The sequence below is a fragment of the Lytechinus variegatus genome, chromosome 5 (assembly GCF_018143015.1).
Source record: "Lytechinus variegatus isolate NC3 chromosome 5, Lvar_3.0, whole genome shotgun sequence".
In the NCBI taxonomy this organism is placed as follows: domain Eukaryota; kingdom Metazoa; phylum Echinodermata; class Echinoidea; order Temnopleuroida; family Toxopneustidae; genus Lytechinus; species Lytechinus variegatus.
The window spans coordinates 10,606,211-10,627,669 of NC_054744.1; the positions used below are offsets into that span (position 1 = coordinate 10,606,211).

General features: G+C 39.5%; 1 long non-coding RNA gene across 1 annotated transcript; it reads right to left on the reverse strand.

The window, feature by feature from the left end:
* Positions 1-2,421: 2,421 nt before the first annotated feature.
* Positions 2,422-21,459, reverse strand: LOC121415272. Its single transcript, XR_005969980.1, has 3 exons — positions 21,321-21,459; positions 11,387-11,444; positions 2,422-2,599 (listed from the first exon to the last, which is right to left on the reverse strand). It is a non-coding gene; the product is annotated as an uncharacterized LOC121415272 (long non-coding RNA).

Consider the following 21,459-nt stretch of genomic DNA (forward strand, 5'->3'; position numbering starts at 1 on the left):
ATGACGTAATCAATGCAGTTGCATTGGTGAATTTCACTGAATTCATATATTTACATTTTATATGAATTAACTATGCTAAGTTATTCATGAAATCATACTTTTTGCTCTGATTGACTAAATAAAGCTCCCAGAATGCTATTTTTTTTGTGAAAATATTCTTTATAGCATTCCTAACAATTGTGAATGAAAAATATTCTGGTACCAAGACCGATTTCTTATGTATTTCATTGTTTTATAAAATTTCTTATGTATTTCTTTGTTTTTTTTACTTTTTGTTTTTTTCTTGTTTTTTCGTTGGAAATCGTTCCAGACTTTATTCTGATCATAAACAAAGCAAAATGTATTAAGTTTAATAGGTAAAAGTAGAAATAATGATACATTTATGAATTTTGGCTAAATACACAATTTACATTGGATTTGTACATGAAATCGCGTTTATGAGCAATTTTTGGTCTTACATGCACATGTTGCATAATGTCGTAACCGGGCGTCACAAATTTGGTCTCAAAATTTGCGCGAGACTTGAAAGTAAAAAGTCAGTGAGCGGCAAGGAAAAAATTTTGCACAGAAGATATATCGCAAAAATTGTCAAGGGGGGGGGGCCATTATGGCACCCCCCCCTCAACCGGGAGAATTAGGGTTTAACCCATTCCCAGTTTCGCACATTTTTCTATGTTGTTGCAGTGAATTACATGTATTTTCAGTATAAAAATAATCATGTGAACCTGCTTCGTACCACCTTTACCAGTCATTTGATGGATGTTGTTTTGATATGCAACAAAATATAACAGAGTTTGACTGACTACTGTGCTTTTGACTTTTGGGCTGATCATAATTCCCTGATTTTTCCTTCATTTGAGGCATTTTTCCCTGATTTGAGGTATTTTCAAAATCAAATTCCCTGATTTTTCCCTGACTGGAAAAAAGTAAAATAATTTTCCCTGATTTCCCCGATGGGTTGGAAACCCTGCATATGCGTGATTCAAGAGGTTTGGATTAACAATCAAGAGTCTGGGCCGAAGGATTGAGAGAACTTTGGCAACGCGAATTCGCGCTTTCTGAGTTTTTATGTGATTAATCCAACAGACTCGCATTACAGTATCATTATTGTGTGTACAGTAAACAAGCCTTTCACAAATTGCTTTCGATTCAAGTTCCCTGTGGTTTGGGACTTGCATTCCCCTTTAAATTCTACGACAAGTAGATCCAGGGTAAAAAACCAGAGATAAAACTCATTAGGGAAAAACTCTGGAAAACCTTTGGGTCCACTTTTGCAGAATACTCAAGACAAAGTATTACAATTACTCACTTCATGCAAACCAAGTTAACTCCACAAAAACCTACTAGTCCTAATTACCACACCATACTGTTTATAAACCTCACAATGTGTAATAATAATAATAATGATAATGTGTGCAAATCATTCCCAACCTTGCACAAAGTATTTTTTACTTCTAGTAACCATGAGCTTCTTAGTATTCATCTATTTTAAAAACAACTGTTAAAGATAATTCAGATACTTTTGGATGACTTTTGGGTAATAATAATAACAACGCGCCTCGGAATAGAATATTTCTAGAAAGATGGCGCTACATAAATGCCTATTATAATTATTATGACAGCAAGTAGTGAGGGACAGTGATTTTCTGTTGACTGGTAAATCAAAACATAAAATCTGTTTTGTTTCTATACTTTCTTTGTGAGAATTCATTGCAAAATGGTTCACATTTGTTCTGTGTAAACTCTCTTTTAAAACAAATCAGAATTTCATTTTTAATAGACCAAGTTTGAAACAAAATAAAAGGTTTTCAGAAACGGAAGAAGACTTTTCTAAACAGAAAATTACTGTGAAGAAATAATAGCTTGGACCTGCCCCTTTGAGCCACACACAAGTCATAAAAAACACATAAAAGATGGGCTCATGAAAATGTAGGATATCACCCCCTGAAATTCCAAAATTTGAATGCTTTAGAGCAACAATATTTTCTAAAGTTGCCCCAAGATGTGTCACATACAATTTCTTGATTGTTTTGAAAATATATTTCTACATAGAGCAGAATATATATTGAAAAAAGCAAAATTGCTTTAAGTACATGTAGACTTTGAAAATGAAAGAATAGCCCTAAAACTCAGCAATCGCCCCCCAATGCGGGAAAAGTGCCACCTAACTTGGTTCAAGAGTAGCGAATGTATATAGTCTTTTTAAACTGACAATTGGTTCATTCAATTTGATTTTCAAGGTGCAAATATCCCATATAAAGTAGATAAGTGGAACACCAAAATAAATGTTTAGAATGTCTGGTGTCAAAGTGCCAGTCCCTGGTAAGTCATCTATCTCTCTTAGATAAGAAAAAGAAGAATTTATGTAAAGGTTCCATTGTTCTATGTTTCAAAGGATATAACAATCGGTCTTTCTATGCATCACATCTATGTAGATACCAACAAATGATCACACCAGACATTCCATGTAGATGACGATTCAAGATTGGTACCATCCATGTCCTTGTCTCAGGTAGACTACCAGTATCTCTCATTTATGCTTGGAAGATGGTTAGCATCTGAAAGGGGGTGCCTCCATGTTGTACACTGAGTGACATGACTGTGTGTGCGAAGTGAAATATCAAAATATTATTCTAAGTTTTCTAACAATATTTCATTTTAAAAAAAACATCCAATGCAAGGTGACAAACGTATATACATGAAGAAAACATCAAAGTTCACAAAGGGACAAATGTCGTTACAGGTAGACTACACTTGAGGCAAAATTTGATTTGGGGATTTTCACCGACACATGTTCTACATATAATAAAAAAACATCTAGCAAATTTATTTGATCACATTGGTATCTAATATCCAGATGTGCATATTGCAGTTTATACATGCAGCGTGTCGTTAACATGCATGAATCGTTTACAAGAATTACATGTACACTACATACAGTACAGCAATGAAAAATGAGAAGATGAATTATGTAGGCACAAAAAAATTCCTAACTTGGCCATCATAAAATATAATAAAGTATAAATCATATGAAAGAGGGAAGTAAAGCCATGATTGTTTTGCACTTAGTCACAAATTGTCATCGGTCACGCATGAATAATTATGATGTACAGTGTAGAAATAACCATTGTCCACACTGTACATATTTCCAACAATCAAAAACCAATTTTTCCAAAATGTTTCCATCTTAGAAGAGCCTCTCCTAATTTAAGAAGTACACAATGTCATATAAACTGAAATCATATATCTCCTAAGATTACATTTTCCTAATCAGTTAATGGCTCAGTAGAATATTTGTGACATGGTTCATTGACATAAACCTAAATCTGTGTAAAATCATGAAATCTTTATTAGCTGGAAATGATTACACTGAAAATCACCAATGTAGATAAGCCCACGTGGTACAGTGTACCATCATTACTTGAAGAAAGAATGGGTGGATGTTTAATAAAGCTTTTCATAAATCAAGAGTGACTTTAAGAACGACGAGTGATCCTTTCTTGTGGTAAATGGTATATTCTATTACATAACATCTCATACAAGTCTTCAGAGGGATAGCATATTCCAGGTGCTAAGGCAGTGCTTCACACAAAAGAATTTCAAAGTAATTTACAATTCAAATGAGCTAATTCCCCACAAGGCTATAAAAGAGCGAGGATAGGGAAGGCATTCATCTTTTCAGCGTGTGTCGGCAGTGCCCTATGCCAGAATAATGTCTCAATCAGAGGAGACCTCTACCCAACAGGATATCCACATGGAGATCCAAATAGCCACCCAGGCAGAGGAGATTCGGCGATTGACAGAGACGGTGTCTCACCTTACTTCCAGCTCTATTAATGCTGGCCAACCTCCCCTAGTGCTGTAACCAGGGCTTCGGAAGCCCATATGGATATCGTCAGCTTATTCGCTGATAATCAAAGTGAAAGTTTGTTCCCGTCGATGGGGGCTGAGCCTATTAATATGGCCATGACGAATGAAAGCAATAATTACGATCCTCTAGCCTCATTAATTTCCTCCCTACTTGAAGGGGAGAGGGCATTACTAGACGATATGGAGTTTAGTAACATATATGATAAGCAGAATAACTTGTCTCCACCCATCTCAGAGGGTATGGCTACGCGCCTCAACAAGGCAGTGACCTTTCCACCTCAGAAAGAGGCTCTTTTGAAAATCCAAGAGAAGTATAATCCTCCATCCAAGGCGACTAGTGCAACTGCGCCCAAAGTGGAACGAGAGGTGTGGCAATCTCCCCCCCCCCACAAAGCGAGAGCTTTGGATTCGCAAACTCAACAACTTCATACTAATGTGGTCAAAGGTTTATTGCCTTATGTACACATAATCTCACACCTCAAAGAGTCAGCTAAAGGCAAAAAAGCTTGAGACCTTGATTTACTCACGAGTCTTGCTGTTGACTGGTCATGCAATTTACTTACTAAGTATGAAACGAAGAGAATCCTTAAGACCCTTCCTTAATTCAAAATACCAAGGGCTATCTTCAAAGTCTATTCCAATAACAGATGGTTTATTTGGAAATGACTTTAAAAAATCATCTACATTGAAGTCTGTGGCTGAGGCCTTAAGTTGCTTTTCCTAAACGCTCTGGTACCTCCAGTCGCGGAGGCTCCTTTACCCGTCGAGGAAATCGCGGAGATGGAGTTCAGCCCCTACAAAAGGGACTTCAAAGCATCACACCGAGAAACCTTCATGAAACCCCGTCCCATGGGGACGATGTCGAGACCTCCCCACATCAGTCGACCTACAGCTTTCAGAAGAAACCTCATGGAAAGTCTACCGATTACCCATCATCAAGATATAATGCAAAAGAAACAGTCACTATTCCTACTCATGCAGGGAGAAGTTTTTTTGTTGATAAATGGTCTCATATAATTTCTGATCGATGGATATTAGATGCAATATCAGGATATAAGATTGATTTTTTGCATAAGCCTTTTCTATAATCATTGCCTTCTAATTTTCCTTTTCATCAGACGAAAAGGTGACAATTGACAGTGAAATCTGCACCTTAATAGAAAAGAATGCGGTTGAGAAAAATGCAAGTTCTTTTTTACCATATTTACGTTTCGCAAGAAATCCGGAGATCTGAGACCAATTATCAATCTCAAGTACTTGAACTTCTTTTTTGAGTAATGAACATTTCAAAATGGAGCTTGTTTCTTTTGTTAAAAAATATGATTCATAGAGATGAATCTCTGATGTCTATTAATCTTAAAGACGCTTATTTTTCAGTTCCTATTCATCGTGATTCCCAGGGTTATCGCTCCTTTTTGTGGGATGGAAAATATTATGCTTTCAAATGCCTTCCTTTTGGTCTTAGTTCTGCAACCAGGATGTTCACAAAGATTTTGAAACCCGTAACTGCAGCTGTTCGCAGCAAGGGTATTAGGATTTTGATTTATTTAGATGATATCTTAATTACTTCAGGTTCCTGCTTAGAAAGCAGAGATCATACAAACTACGTATGTGGTTTACTAACTGATTTAGGATTTATCATCAATTTTGAAAAATCATGTTTGAATCCCCAGAATCCAGCTTTATATCTCGGTTTTGACATTAATACTGAGAAAATGAAGATTTCTTTACCTCAACATAAAGTTCATCGCATACACTCCAAAGGGAGTTTGTTATTGAATTCTGACGATGCAAAAATAAGAGATTTTGCCAGTTTCATTGGCTCAATTGTTTCCTCGTTTTTGCCTTTCCGCTTGGCAAATTACATTTTCGATCTCTCGAAAAAGCAAAAAAAAGGTTCTCCAGAACTCATTTGGCGACTTTCATTATTTTATTACATTAGGTTCAGAAGGAAGGAAATATTTTGAAGGGTTGGTCAAGAACCAGCTTCTTTTTCAACCGTTATTCATGACCTGCCTATTTCCATAACAATATCCACTGATGCAAGCAGGTCAGGTTCGGGTGCGGTGCGTCATTCAGATAATTCTTTCATTCAAGGTTTTTGGTCTTCTGGGTTACAAGATTTGCATATTAATACTCTTGAATTGCTAGCAATAGAACAAGCATCTACATACCTAATGAAGCAATTATCAGGATATATCCATATTCATATTTTCTCTGACAATAGCACTTCAGTCGCTTATGTTAATAAGATGGGAGGTAATGTATCCTTTTTAAATGACATAGCGTTACGCATTTGGTGTATATCTAAAAAGGGATTTAGATATCCGCCTCTCATGTGGCAGGGAAAGATAATTCAATTGCTGATGTCCTTTCGAGGAGGGACATGAACAAGGAATAAAGCCTACTCCCTTGTATTTTAATAGCATTATCGATACCACATTTGCCCCTGACATTGGTCTGTTTGCATCATCTGAAAATAAACAAATTACAAAATATGCAACTTGGAAGTACGACCCATTCGCATATTATTGATGCTTTTTCCATTTCATGGGAATTCTTTTCTCCTTACATTTTCCCACCCTTTTGCTTTCTCTCTAGAATCCTCCTCAAACTTCAAGCAGACCAAACGAGACTGGCCCTCGTCGTAGCCCAGATGTGGAGAGCGCAACCATGGTTACCTTTTCTTCTCCACATGCTGGTTGCCCCACCCCTTCTTCTCCCAATAAACTGTCTACGTCCCCCCAACAAATACCCAGCAAGTCTGCACCTAGCCGCTTGGATACTCTCGGCAGATGCTGGAATGCAGCAGGCATTTCAAAATCAGCTGCCAACCTACTCGCCCGGTCTTGGAGACAAGGAACGTCTAAACAATATCAATCTGCATGGAATCAAGGGCGTGATTGGTGTGTAACAGGGTTGGCGGATTTAAATCACGTTGATTTAAATCGTGATTTAAATCGCGATTTAAATCACCATGATTTTTTTTTTTAAATCATTGATTTAAATCACTTCCATTGAAAAATGTACAAATCATGGACAAAGTATTTGTTCAATGCAGTTTTAATTCTTCAAGTCAACTGAAAAACTTTGAATTAACTTTATATCAACAAAAGATCAACAAAGTCTTCATATCTACTTAAAACAAATTAAAATCAAATTAATAAAATCAGGTAATTCCTTAAAAAATACAGATGTATGTTGTCAATAGGTACTCATTTTTTGTAAATTATGTCGAGTTTTTCTTCTGAAATTTTACATTCTTTGTCAGTTATTAGTAACTACTTCTGTCATGTAAATAAAAAATGATACCTGCATGTAATCAACATATTTAACATGCCTCTTATTTCGTATTGTTACATTTATCATACATTTGATGTTTTACATAACATAATTATAAAAATCACATTAACATAATGTAGTACAGTCATAATTTGACTGTTGAGAAAAGCTTTCTCTTATAAACCTTTTAAGTCACTGCAGCCCATTTTATGTTCAGTGCGACAAATAATGGAAGTTTTGTATCTGCATGTAATAATGGAAAGAGCTCTATAACAACAATTTGCAAAACTCAGAATAAACATTTAACTCTGCATTTAAATGTTAAGATGCAGGTATTTCAGTTACAATCATTGGCAGTTGTAAGCTGTGTCTCATTTAAAATAAAATACTTCTTTTTGTAATACATATGTTGTAATTTAAGCAGTTTTGCAGTTTTTATCCTTTAAGTTAAAAGTAGATTTTTTTCATACTTCATGGATCAAACAGATTTTTTTGTAGAGAATATGGGAATAAAAATTGTAGATTAATGTAAAAAATCACAGTAGTATAGTCACCCTTTGACTAAGCTATCTCTTATATTGTTCTCCAAAACTGAGAGTTTTGCATCTATATCTGTAGCAAGAGAAGAGCTTTTTATCAAACTAAAAAGATCCTAAACATATACAGTTGTAGTCTCTCTTTGACTATTGTAAAGCTGTGACTAATCGAAAAAAAAACATTGATTTGAATTATTTCTCTTACAATATACATGAATACTAGTAATTGGCAAAGGGTTTGTTGGCAGTTTTAAGGGATTTTTTAAATATTTGAATGAAAAATCCCAGAGGGGAATTTTCTCTACTCACTGGGAATTCCCTATGGAATATTCCTTCATAGGCCTATGTATGATAGAATTAAGTTCAGATACATGATTCCTCAAATTTATTTTTAATTGTCCATTTTTACTGGATTTTAATTACAAAATATGTGGTTAAGAACAATATTAGGGGTGAAATGTATAACATCAATATTGATGCCATTGTAAGAGTAAGGGGGGGGGGGGATTATTACCCTTTTTTTCGAAGGAACTTTTAAAAAATCAAAAAAATCTGATTTAAATAAAAAAAATCTGATTTAAATCAAATAAATCCGATTTTTTTTATTTTTTTTTTAAAAATCAAAAAAATCGCCAACCCTGGTGTGTAACCAACAAATTGAACCCTGTTCACCATCTATAGTTGATGTAGTTAACTTCCTTGCCCATGAACACCCCTTGAGATGCATTCAGTGGGTCAACACCCTTTAGTCGTACATTTAATGAAGGGATATTCAATGAAAACCACCTAAGCCTAGGTTCAGAAATATGTGGGATGTGTCAATTGTATTGAACTACATTAAGTCTTTACCCGATAATGAACAGTTAACCCTAAGACAGTTAAGTAAAAAACTTCTGACTTTGATGGCCCTTGTTTCCGCCCAGCGGCTTCAGACGTTATCATGTTTAGATATTTCTTCTTCTTCTATATCAAATAATCATGCAGTATTCTACTTGACAGAGTTACAAAAGACAACATCTACCAAAAATAGTTTAACCAGACTGTTGAATTCAATTCATATCCACATAAGAAAGTTTGTGTTATATCGTCTCTGCTAGAGAATGTGAAACGCACTACCCCTTTAAGGATTGGAAATAATGAGCGCAGACTTTTCATCTCCACGAAAATCCCCCATAAACATGAAACTTCTTCGTAATTAGCTTGTTGGATGAAAAATATTTTAAATTTGTCTGGGATTGACACATCTACATGTATATTCAAAGCCCATAGATATCATAGTGCAGCTGTTCCATCAGCATTCGCTCATGGCGCAACGCTTAAAGACATTATTTCGACTGCTAACTGGTTAAATGCTCGCATGTTCAGACTTTTTTATCATAAACCTGTTGAAAATTCCTTCCAATCAGCTGCCCTCGATTCTTGTTAATTCACTTAATGATGACAGTAATTTGTTTGACTCAAATGTACAGTGTAAATTCGAGAGTTGATAACAGTTGATTCTGTGTAATGTCCTGACAGAAAATAATTTTAAATAGGACTGAAATCTAATTTATTTCTCATCATTATGTAATAAACAAACGTAACTATTTCGATTTTTGAAAAAGAAAGAAAAATATTGATATTCATTATATATATATCATAAAGTCTCTTTTCCCAAATGGAGAGTATAGTTTTTTCAATGATTGTTTTGTATGCCATGTCAAAAAAAAAAAAAAAAAATTGTTAATGGTTATAGGAAAATTTTTGCCCAAACAGGAGTGTTTGTTGGTTCTTCTATGTTTTTCAGTTTATTGTTTACCAATGATATCTATGTGTCATACCTTGATGGCCACTTTTACAGGTAAAAGCCTTATTGCTGGTTTGTATTTTCATTAAAGGACAAGTCCACCCGAACAAAAACTTGATTTGAATAAAAAGAGAAAAATTCAAGAAGCATAACACTGAAAATTTCATCAAAATCGGATGTAAAATAAGAGAGTTATGGCATTTTAAAGTTTCCCTTCATTTCACAAAACAGTTATACGCACATTTCGGTCGGTATGCAAATGAGGAACTGATGACATCACTCACTCACTATTTCTTTTGTATTTTATTATATAAAATATCTTAAATATTTTTATTTTCTTGTCATTGTCATGTGAAATGAAGTTTCATTCCTCCCTGAACATGTGGAATTCCATCATTTTAACATTTTGTGCTTCAGGCAAGGAAGTCCTAATCATCAAATTCATAAAAATTGAAATATTGCATAATTCAAACAATAAAAAACAAAAGAAATCGAGAGTGACATCATCGACTCTCTCATTTGGATGTAATAAGCGAAACTTTGAAATGTCATAACTTTCTTATTTTACATCCGATTTTGAAGAAATTTTCATCATTGTGCTTGTCTGATTTTTCTCTATTGATTAAAATCAATGTTTTTCTGAGGTGGATTTGACCTTTAAACGGATATTTCAACCTGATTTTTTACTATGTCCTTTTTATCTGTTTCTTCATTGTTTCTCAACATCAACTTCTGTGTCATACTTTGAACATGCTATCCCTCTGACGACTTGTATGAGATGTTATGTAATAGAATTCCTAAATTATGCAAATGAAATGAAGTATAATTAGAATTCTATTAATAATAACGAAATACAAGTCGAAGAGGGTCCCACCCAAGCAGATTATGTGCTATACCCGTCCCATATATCCAATCACAGAAGCTGACAATCTCTTGTTCTTGTTTGTATGTTGATCTGAATGATTATTTTATATGATCTGAATAATTGTTTGAATATATTTGATCTGAATGAATGATGGTTTGAATGTAACTGCAGATCTGAATGATTATTGTGGATATAACTGATGTAAATGTTTATTATTTCTTTAATTAAACTGATCCAAATAATTGTTTGAATGAAACTGATCTGAATGAAAAGTAACGGATCCGGATGACTGTTTGTTCCTTCAAACTCATGAATGCTCATGTTGGTTGGTTGAATCAAGCATTTTACCATTTAATCAATGTTCTTTGTTCACCTTGCTCTAATTAATTTACTTCGAAAAGATGAATGCCTTCCCTATCCTCACTCTTTTAAAGCCTTGTTGGGAATTAGCTCATTTGAATTTTAAATCACTTTGAAATTATTTTGTGTGAAGCACTGCCTTAGCAACTGGAATATGCTATCCCTCTTTGACTTGTATTTTGTTATTATTAACAGAATTCTAATTATACTTCATTTCATTTGCATAATTTAGGAGTTCATTGGCGATGGTTTAGCGCATAAAGTACAGCAGGCGTATTTAAAAAGTTGCTCTTAAATTACAAACAGATTTATAAAGTGCCCCCCAGACACTAGTCAGCTGTGCATATCCTTCACTCGAGTTAAGGGTCAGGATGTGCAGCCTACTCATGCCTTGTGTATGAAACATTAAGTTTTGTGTGCTAGTCTTTGCGTGGAGACACACTTGCTGATGAAAGTTTTAATCAGGGTCTGTGCCTACAGACTACCAAGATACCTGGCTGGAATACCTTGCTCACCCTGCCCATTTCTCAGTAATAGCACATTTCCTGACAGAACCTTTTGGTAAACATTTTTTAAATACATAGAAACACTTGGGTGGTCAGATATTAATGTGATTCAGATCGTTTTTGCAAACGAACAGGTATTATGGAAGGCGATCAGAATTGCAAACTTTGCCTCTATACTCACTTTAGGTACTATTGTCTTCTATCAGCTGTGTTAGCATTCTCCCAGCCGTATGGTAAAGCTGTGAACCAAAGAAAAGAAACAAAACAATTATTCCAGTCAATGTCAGATGAAAGTCATGTCAAGTTTGATCTCATAGAGGCAAGAGATTTCAAAAGTAAACTTGATTATATTGAAAATTGATACAATGCTGAGCTCCTACCAATACAAATGACTGACCAAACTTTTATTATTACACAAATCACTCCCATCTAAGTCTCGTGGATGACATAGGATTAAAGGTTGTGAATGAGTTTGGTGTAGAATAATATGAGGATAACTTTAGGTTCAGGATCATGTTTGAACAAGAGTGTCGCTAAGGCGAGCACATAATATGCCCACCTGTAACACAGAAAATTGAGTTATTGATCAAGCAAGAAAAAGTGGAAGGTGGCAACTTCACCTTTGACTGTCTGACCTCAAAATCAATAGAATTCCTGGGATCTATGCTACTATCATACACACCAAATTATATAAGCCTCTGCAAGTTAAAGTAAAGTTATCACATTAACAAGGACTTCAGAAGGGTAAGATGAAAACATGTCATTGTGATCTTGACCTTTTGACCTCAAAATCAATAGGCTTCCTTGGATCCATGCTAGTATCATACACACCAAATTGTATAAGTCTAGATTAAGTTTAACTGAAGTTATTGTGTTTACAATGATGTCAGAAGGGTAAGATGAAAACATGTCTGTGTGACCTTGCGGACCTTTTGACCTCAAACTCAATAAGCTTCCTGGGAACCACGCTATCATACACACCAAAATTCATTGAAAATTTTCTGGAAATAAATAGCATTAGAATAACATGCATAAAATTTTGCCAAAGAGGGACGTTCTTTTCCTGATGAAGTCCAAAGCATATCTGAACATGGTAATTATAAACTGGCAAAACGTTCCTTCTCCAAAGAGCAGCATCTATGAATTGAATTTATTGGAAAAAACTAAATGAAGGTATTGAAATTGAGGTTTATATGTAGATATTTTCAACTAATCATCTGTTTTTTAACTGACAAATTTCATTTTAAAACTTTTTGGTGTCATAATTGAAGATAAATTAACGTGGTTATATCATATTGATGCCATCTGCAATAAGATATGAAAATACTTACCATGATTTTCTTATTTACGAGATAACTGGATATACCCATTTGATTTGCTAGTTCATTACGATGAACCTGCGTGCCGAATATAGAGTACACAACTTTTCCTGCGCGCGCGCTGCATCTCCCTACCAACGCACTATCCCAAGATCGTCGCGGAATTTGGCGTCCATTTCCTCTCATGAGCCTGCGGGCAAGACATGTTGTCACACAAGGCGAGGGGTAGGAGGGAGGGTTCAAATGGGTATATCCAGTTATCTCGTAAATAAGAAAATCATGGTAAGTATTTTCATAATTTACATCAATAACTGGGATATACCCATTTGATTTGCTAGACCAACACGGATTCAACGTGAAGGGAGGCATGTCTAGACTAAGAAGTGCGTAAAAATAGGGAGATGAAGACACAAAGGCCGTTGCCTTACGGACAGGGGAGGCGATAAAGCCTCATGTGAAGAAGTCCTTAAGAGCAAGGAGTGAAGGAAAGAGGGGCGTCAATAGGCGGACCTCGAGAAGTCGTGAACGACGATTCCAAGAAAGAGCCCAAGAAGAATGATACTAAGTATCATGGGCCCTCGGCCTAGTGTCAGGAGAACAACATCACCAGCTGACTAGAGCGTAAAATTCGGAATTTGTTGAAAATTTCAACAAAAATCGTGATCGGAAAACTGAAGTTTTAAGGCTCAGTAAGTGATCAATCGAACAATCTGAGAAGGCGAGAGATCTCAGAAGCCTCCGCGTGGGAGAAAGCGCCCAGAATTCGATATCTGTCTCAAATGCGTGAGGGCAGAACATCTGCAGAATTCTGATAGAGAGCTGTGGCAGAAAGTTACTAGCGGTCCGACGGGGACTAGGAACGACGGAGAGTAGGGATTTAAGAAGAAAACCACTCGTAAGGCAGTCAAGGGTCGAGAAAGCGACTGAGTGCCATCCTTTTAATAAGAAATGCCGCGGACCTGCTGCCTATGTAGAATAAAGCAGTCTGGTTAAATAGCTCAACCGGGCGTGTCAGAGAAGCAGCGCGGTACACATCACGACAAAAGTGTGATAGACCGAGTGATCGAGAGAGAACTCAGGATCCCCTTTCTCCCGTACTGATTGAAGCACCCATCTGAGGGTGCAGTGCCCGCGGTGGAAGAGGTGGCTTGGCTCAAGCCACCATTGCCGAGAGAGCCCGTGAGGCTAGGCTGCGATGGATGACCGCCGGGCGGGGGAATCCCTAGCAGCAGCAAGTGTACGCCAGAGGGAGCTGGCGAAAGTCTCTGTCATGATCCTACGTGAAGGCGACAATCAAGAGATGTTCTAACGAACAGACATCGCCAGATATGATACCTCAACAGTTACGTTCCCAACGGAATCGAATGAGGTAGCAACGGCCCTGTCCTATCAAGTTAGGGACGGAAACTGGCTAAGAGTGTCGATGTCCTCGCTTGAAGAAACAAGCGAAGGAGGAGGGAGACTTGAGGAAAATAATCAAAAAAATTTCCATCAGTCTGCGGTGAGAACCAGTTGTTTATGAAAACAGCCACAAGGCCTGGTCTCTCAGGTGATCGTAAGAGCAAGCACCGCCGGCGCCGGTTGCGGCAGCGTGGAACAGTCCGATATCGGAGAATAAGGAGTTCCAAAAAGCTGCGGGGGCGGCAAAAATGACGCCCTAAGCAGTGGGGGATGAGCATCTAAGTTTCTAAAAGAAGAACTCCAGTGAAGTAAATCACTTACATGAAGAGACTCATCCACAGTCGGCCCGAGAAAAAGCGGGTCGTAGTGATTGTGGTTAGGTAGGCATAAGCATACATGCATCCACGGTTACATCATCCTCGGTCGTGCGGTGACCATGGCCACATGCATTGCATGGAGGGAGGATGAAAGCAGCATGCGAGGCGACTCGAGTGTGCCGAGTGAAAAAGCTTCTAAATAAGAAGACGGTTCGACAAATGGGCACGGTAAGACATCCACCGTAGACCACTCCACACAAGGAGGAAACGGCGGAGACGCCCGCAAGCTTGACCCACATAGAGGGCAGTCTATAAGATAGACTGTTAGAGCTCGACCGATGGTCTGGAGGCGTACAGTTTGGTGTAAACTCGCCGACCCGGTACGGTGGGTGTGCCCAGAAAGTAGGCATAGAATGCCGACAGAGAAGTATGGGGCTTTAAACAAGCTTGAACGCACGTACATAGCCAATAATCTCATGAGATGTACGGCGGTTTCTTTCCTCCGAGATGATGCTTACCCGACCGGGAAGGACTCGGGGAACAGCTGTGAATGTCAACAGGAGGGATATCTAGCATATGAAAAGCTGATTCCCTCCAGGTATTCGGTGCGGGTGCTTTCGGCGGTGTCCGGCTGGACGACCGGTGATGGCAGCTCGGGTAGGGCTCGAACGAGCCGCCCGAATACGAGACAATAGGTTAACATAACCATAATGCACCGGGTGGTGAAGGCGTAGCGATTACTAAGCACAGGAGAACTTTTAATCGCCGTGACATTCAGATCCGATATACATACTCATAAGTTCGGAGAGCTATGAGGTAGTGAGACATACCGCTGAGCGGTGATGGTGCTCATATCGGAGTCGCCCTCTCTTCAGCGGCGATCGCTGGAGGACGGGTGTCTGTACTAGCCCTGACACTGGCCTTGCAAGGGTAGGAGCTAAGTAAGACAGGGCACCCTTACTTTCGAATAGAAAGTGAGGTTCAGGCCAGAAACCGACGGTCCCGTCGCCTGGGCGGACGGTCCGCGGACGTGATAGGTTGCCCCCTCAAAGCAGCCAAAAATTCTCACGAGAGAAGTGCGGCATGCGGTATGTAAGAGAATCTTACCTCCAATCTACGGGCCCGCTTAGGGGGTAGAATGGAGAGAGTTACCGCTGAAGGAGTCGTCGCCGTACGTGGGCTTGACGTAGAGGGCGAATTCGGGAGTACCTGCATAAAAAGGGGGAATACCCATGCAGGTAACTCGCCGATGGCTCCCCGGAGTGCGGGTTGGCGAGAGAAGTCTCAATCCCCTCAATACCCGACGCCGGCAATAAGACCGCGGCGGTCTTATAATGACGGAGAACACAAGGATAAGAACCCGTAATGCTCGGGGACGCATAGATGCAGCCTGAACGGATGCAACGTCCAGCCGTCGGTCACCGAGAGCTTGCCGACATATTAATGCTTGAAAGCCGTATGTCGGAAGCACCTGCATAGAAACGGGGGTCACCGAGTAGGTGAACAGCGTTTCAATAAATGCCCAGTGTGAGAGGACAGGTGATTGCTTGAGCCGCACAGTGCTTAGCAAGGCGGCTGAAGCTGATATGAAGCGTGGGTGAATTACCCGCACTGCTCATGGGAGTATGTGCGACGTCTGACCCACAAATATCGGGAGTCTGGTGACATAATGGAGGGCGATGCCCGTATGTCGATAACACCTGTGTATTAGCGGGGATTTCCCTTGCAGGTGCGTGAGCCGGCGAATCATGAAATCGCCGGTGACTCTCCGAGGTGCAAGATGGCGAATGTCTGCTTAACCTGCCCGGTGCTCGACACGGCGGTTTTAGCTGACAGGGAGCATGAGGATAAAGATCCGTGATGCTCGAGGGCGTTCTGTTGTAACATGAAGTTACGACGCCTGGCCGTCGGCACAAGAATCAGAAGGAAAGGTCTGCCCGCAAAGCGGGATTAGCGACCTAGACTTTCTTGTTCTTCCTCTTCTGTGCGGCCCCCGCCGGGGGGCAGAAGAGGGAACAATCATCGGGAGTCTGGCGACATAGTGGCGGGCGACGCCCGTATGTCGATAGCACCTGTGTATTAGCGGGGATTTCCCTTGCAGGTGCGTGGGCCGGCGAATCATATTGCCGGTGACTCTCCAAGGTGCGAGACGGCGACTGTCTGCTTGACCTGCCTGGTGCTCGACACGGCGGTTTTAGCTGACAGAGAGCATTAGGATGAAGATCCGTGGTGCTCGAGGGCGTTCTGTTGTAACATGAAGTTACGACGCCTGGCCGTCGGCACAAGAAACAGAAGGGAAGGTCTGCCCGCACAGCGGGGTTAGCGACCTAGAATTTCTTCTTCTTCTTCCTCTTCTATGCGGCCCCCGCCGGGGGGCAGAAGAGGGTATAATGATCGGGAGTCTGGTGACATAATGGCGGGCGACGCCCGTATGTCGATAGCACCTGTGTATTAGCGGGAATTTCCCTTGCAGGTGCGTGAGCCGGCGAAACATGATATTGCCGGTGACTCTCCGAGGTGTGTTGGATGGCCGGTGTCTGCTTGATCCGCTCGGTTGGTAGTACCGTCGGCTGAAGCAGGCAAGCCTGGGGGTAAAAACCCGCAGTGCTGGAGGGCACTCTAGATTAGCTTGAGAAGCTGAGAGGCCTGGCCATCAAAAGAATCAGAGGACAGACCGCCCGACGCAGCGGGGCTTACGTCTGTGGTTCTCCTCTTCTTCTTTTCTTCTTCTTCGGTTGCTCCGGCGCCGGAGCGGAAGAAGGGACAAGAGGCTGGGCTGCGCCTGTCTTCCTCTCCTTAGCTCTCCCACAGGGAGAGCCAGCCGAGGACCAGACGCTGGACCAGAGACTGGACTGCGCCTGTCTTCCTCTCCTTAGCTCTCCCACGGGGAGAGCTAGCCGAGCGAGAGGAGGCGTCGGCCGAATCTGACGGCGTCAGATTGAATTGAGAGTCCGACACGGTCGGACTCAGGTGCCTCTTCCGACTAGGGGCTGGTAGCCCTTTGCCGACGCTCCCTAGAGGGGTCTTACACGGCATCGAGCCTAGTCTTTGCCGGGTGGAGAGACCCGTGCTCTCCCCCCGGACTTTAGGTGACCCGATGGCCGGTGGGTCTGACAGCCCTAGAGGAGTCGCCGTTTTCTGTACTAGTGCGACGCTCCCCAATAAGGTTCAGGTTCCGGGACGGAAGCCTTGGCCATCACCGTGCGGGCACGTGGTCGCAAATCCACGGTTCCACCCTTATTAAGCGGGGCACGTGAACGCGCGTCCACGGTTCCACCCCTTTGAGAGCCCACGGGGCTCTGACTCTGTTCTCGCTATCTATACTACCTGTGGTGGGGGATAAGACCCCGGTGTCGGGCCCCGAAACAGCAGTCGCCTGAGGCTCTTCAGAAAGAGAGTCCGAAAGGCTCATTATTGCCGTAGGGTGATCTAGTAGTAAGATAAAAAAACAGAGAAGCAAAGGGGGTAGGGGGGTAACAAACCCCAACCCAGAAGACAAGGACCTCAAAAAGCGGACTTTTGAGAGTCAAAAACGGATCTCACAAGGATGATACAAGGTAAAATCCCAGAACAAAGGAAACAGTAATAATTAAGAATTATTAAGAGACACTGTCCCTGAAGTCCGTTAGAAAAATTAATTATTTGATTATCACAACAAGAATCTGCTTCCGCCAAAATTCTGAAAAGAAGGAAGGGGGGAAGCATCTAAAAAGAAGAAAACACTAAGTTGTTTTTTTTTTTTTTGTTGTGTCCACCTGTTCAAAAGAAAAAACAATTTTTTTTTTGAGGTGAGGATCAGCTAAGGAAAAAAGGAGAGCAAGATTCCCTTTCTTTTTTTTTTTCTTTTTTTTTTATAAACAAGAAGTTTAAGAAAAAAATTTTTATAAGTCCAGAGACCGGTAGCTGACTTGAAAAGGAAGGGGGGAAAAACAAAGATAGCTTTCCCGAGAAGGAAGGCCGAGTCAAAGGCGACGAACGCTGACAGGAGACGGCTTCCTAAAAAAAATTCTAAGTATTCTTGTGAAGGAAAGAAAATATTTTTTTTTTTTTTAATTAATTGAATAATTAATCAATTAATAAACACAAGAACAAAGGATTGATTGAAACAAAAGAACAATCAACTAACTCGAAACAAGAAACAAAGAACTTGAATCGAGGCAAAGGAGCAAGTCAAGAATTAAAAGAATCAATCAATTAATTAATTAATCAATTAACCAATTAATTCAATTAATAAATACAAAAACAAAGGATTGATTGAAACAAAAGAACAATCAACTAACTCGAAACAAGAGACAAAGAACTTGAAACGAGGCTGGAATACGACGCTCCTAACGTCCTACAGAACCTATCTGTGGAGAAATAAATCAATTAAATTCACGACGAGTCGTATAAACGAAGAAGTCAGTGAATAAAAAGAATTAAAAGAATTAAAAAGGAGCGAAGACAACGCCCGAGCAGGAAGGCGCGGAGCTATGGGGCGGAGAGGTGAAGACAACCCGCCTGTGAGAAACGTATCTTTAAAAAACAAACTCACGAAGAGGGACAAGAAACGTTAAAATAATATCACGGAAGCTCCGCGCGACGTGATAATCCTATAACAATCTTAGATGAGAGAAAATAAGATTGAAATAAGGGAAGAATTGCACAATAAAGTATCCAAACGGAAAACAGAAATGCAATTTTGAGAGTGTACTTAGCTTGCGACTGCACTCGACCGCAGGCGAAAGTAAAAGAGGAAATGGACGCCAAATTCCGCGACGATCTTGGGATAGTGCGTTGGTAGGGAGATGCAGCGCGCGCGCAGGAAAAGTTGTGTACTCTATATTCGGCACGCAGGTTCATCGTAATGAACTAGCAAATCAAATGGGTATATCCCAGTTATTGATGTAAATTATCTAAGAACATACATGTAGGCATAATGTACAAATTGCATAATTTTCCACCAAATGCTTTTAAGATTCTGCATTATGCTATTAATTCACCATTTGTATGGCATTCTTGCTTGGGGAAGTGTTGTGAATATTTATTTAGAGAGATTACATAAACTTCAAAAACATGCAGTCAGAATTACAAACAACTCCCTTTTGACACCCAATCTTATCCTATTTTTCATTCACTTAAAATCTTTAACATTCATTCACTTTCCTAAAAAAGAACTTGCCTTTCTCATAAATCTGGCCCACTACTTTGGAATTCTTTGCCAGTTAATTTGAAAACAACTTGTTCATTTGATATTTTCAAGGACAAGTCCACCCTAACAAAAACTTGATTTGAATAAAAAGAGAAAAATTCAACAAGCATAACACTGAAAATTTCATCAAAATCGGATGTAAAATAAGAAAGTTATGGCATTTTAAAGTTTCGCTTATTTTCAACAAAATATATGAACGAGCCCGTTACATCCAAATGAGAGAGTTGATGACGTCACTCACTATTTCTTTTGTAATTTATTATATGAAATATGAAATATTTTTGTTTTCTCGTCATTGTCATGTATTCCTCCCTGAACACATGGAATTCCATTATTTCAATATTTTGTGCTTCGGCAAGGAGGTCCTAATCGTCAAATTCGTAAAAATTGAAATATTGTATAATTCAAACAATAAAAAACAAAAGAAATAGCGAGTGAGTAACATCATCGACTCTCTCATTTGGATGTAACTGGCTCGTTCATATAACTATTTTGTTGAAAATAAGCGAAACTTTTATTTTACATCCGATTTTGATGAAATTTTCAGCATTGTGCTTGTCTGATTTTCTCTTTTGATTCAAATCAATATTTTTCTGGGGTGGACTTGACCTTTAAGTACATCTATCATCAAAGTTTTGTTGAAAAGGTTGCGGAGTTGGGTGTCATAAGACAGTCTTGCACAAAAACTTTAAAGTTGACCTGAAAATGACCTTTAACCTTACCATATGACCTTTGACTGCAGCATAACATGCAGGTCCCTCAATTCCATCTACTATCCAAGTTTGGCTGAAAAGTGACTTGGGCTATTCCACGGTTACTCACGTTACATTTGGAGACACCTCGACTCATACTTGGAGCTGTAACTCCATTATTATTGATAGGAACTAAACATCTCCGTATCACAACAAGTACACAGTCTGACTATCCTTTGTATAAAAACAAAACTTGGGAAATTCTATTATGCTCCTGGCAAATCTTTGGAATGTGTCGGTTACTCACGTTACAGATTTGTCCCAACCTGTGGAATTGCCCACTTATGGTTGCGGAGTTAGTTGTCATAAGAGAGTCTTGCATGTAAACTTTAATGTTGACCTGAAAATGACCTTTGACCTTTTCATGTGACCTCCAACTGCAGCAAAACATGCTGGTCCCCCAAGTCCATCTACCACCCAAGTTTGGTTGAAAAGCGACTTACGGTTGTAGAGTTACATGTATGTGTCATTAGATTTGTGATGGTGGGCGAGACAAAAAATATAAGAATTCAGTGAAATTCACAAATGCAACTGCGTAGATTACGTCATTCTCTACCATCATGCAAATTTTTGTTGTGATCGCGTGATCCGCAGCTGAGATCTTAAGGGGGGGCATAATGCTCTCTCCCGGGAATGACAAGAATCAAAATACCCCAGGAGATAAGATCTTTAAGTATCAGTATCACTTAAACCTATTAAATACCAAAACAGTGAGAGCGTGGTATTTAGATTAATCTGCAATAAACATGTGTACAAAAACAATTTGTTTGGACAGCAATTATTAATAATGATAATACTTTATATGTAAAATCTATAATACCATATTCAAACGATGTATATACCCCAACTAGGTACAGCTACCCTGATCAGATCATTCAAGGAATTCCTTCCTACCGGGTACTCATTTTCTTCACCTGGGTGGAGAGTGGCAACTCTAATAAATACAAGCACCTTTCAAAAAGGACACAAGTGCTGCAGTGGGATTTGAACCCCAGACCTTGTGGTTTGAGGTCTAGAGACTTATCCTCTGAGCCACATTCAACATCCTATCCCTTGGCAAAATAATGGAATAAGTAGTCACTGGGAACTCAGTGGTAAGTTATCATGCACACTTGCCTTCTATTAATTCCATTACCTTATATATCACTGCTGACTGAAAGTGATGCCTCTTGTAAGAACAAAGCGCCCTCAATCACCATCACCCTTCCCTTCATCATCTGATCCTTCATCATCTGATCCGTCATCATCTGATCCTTCATCATCCGATCCTTCAT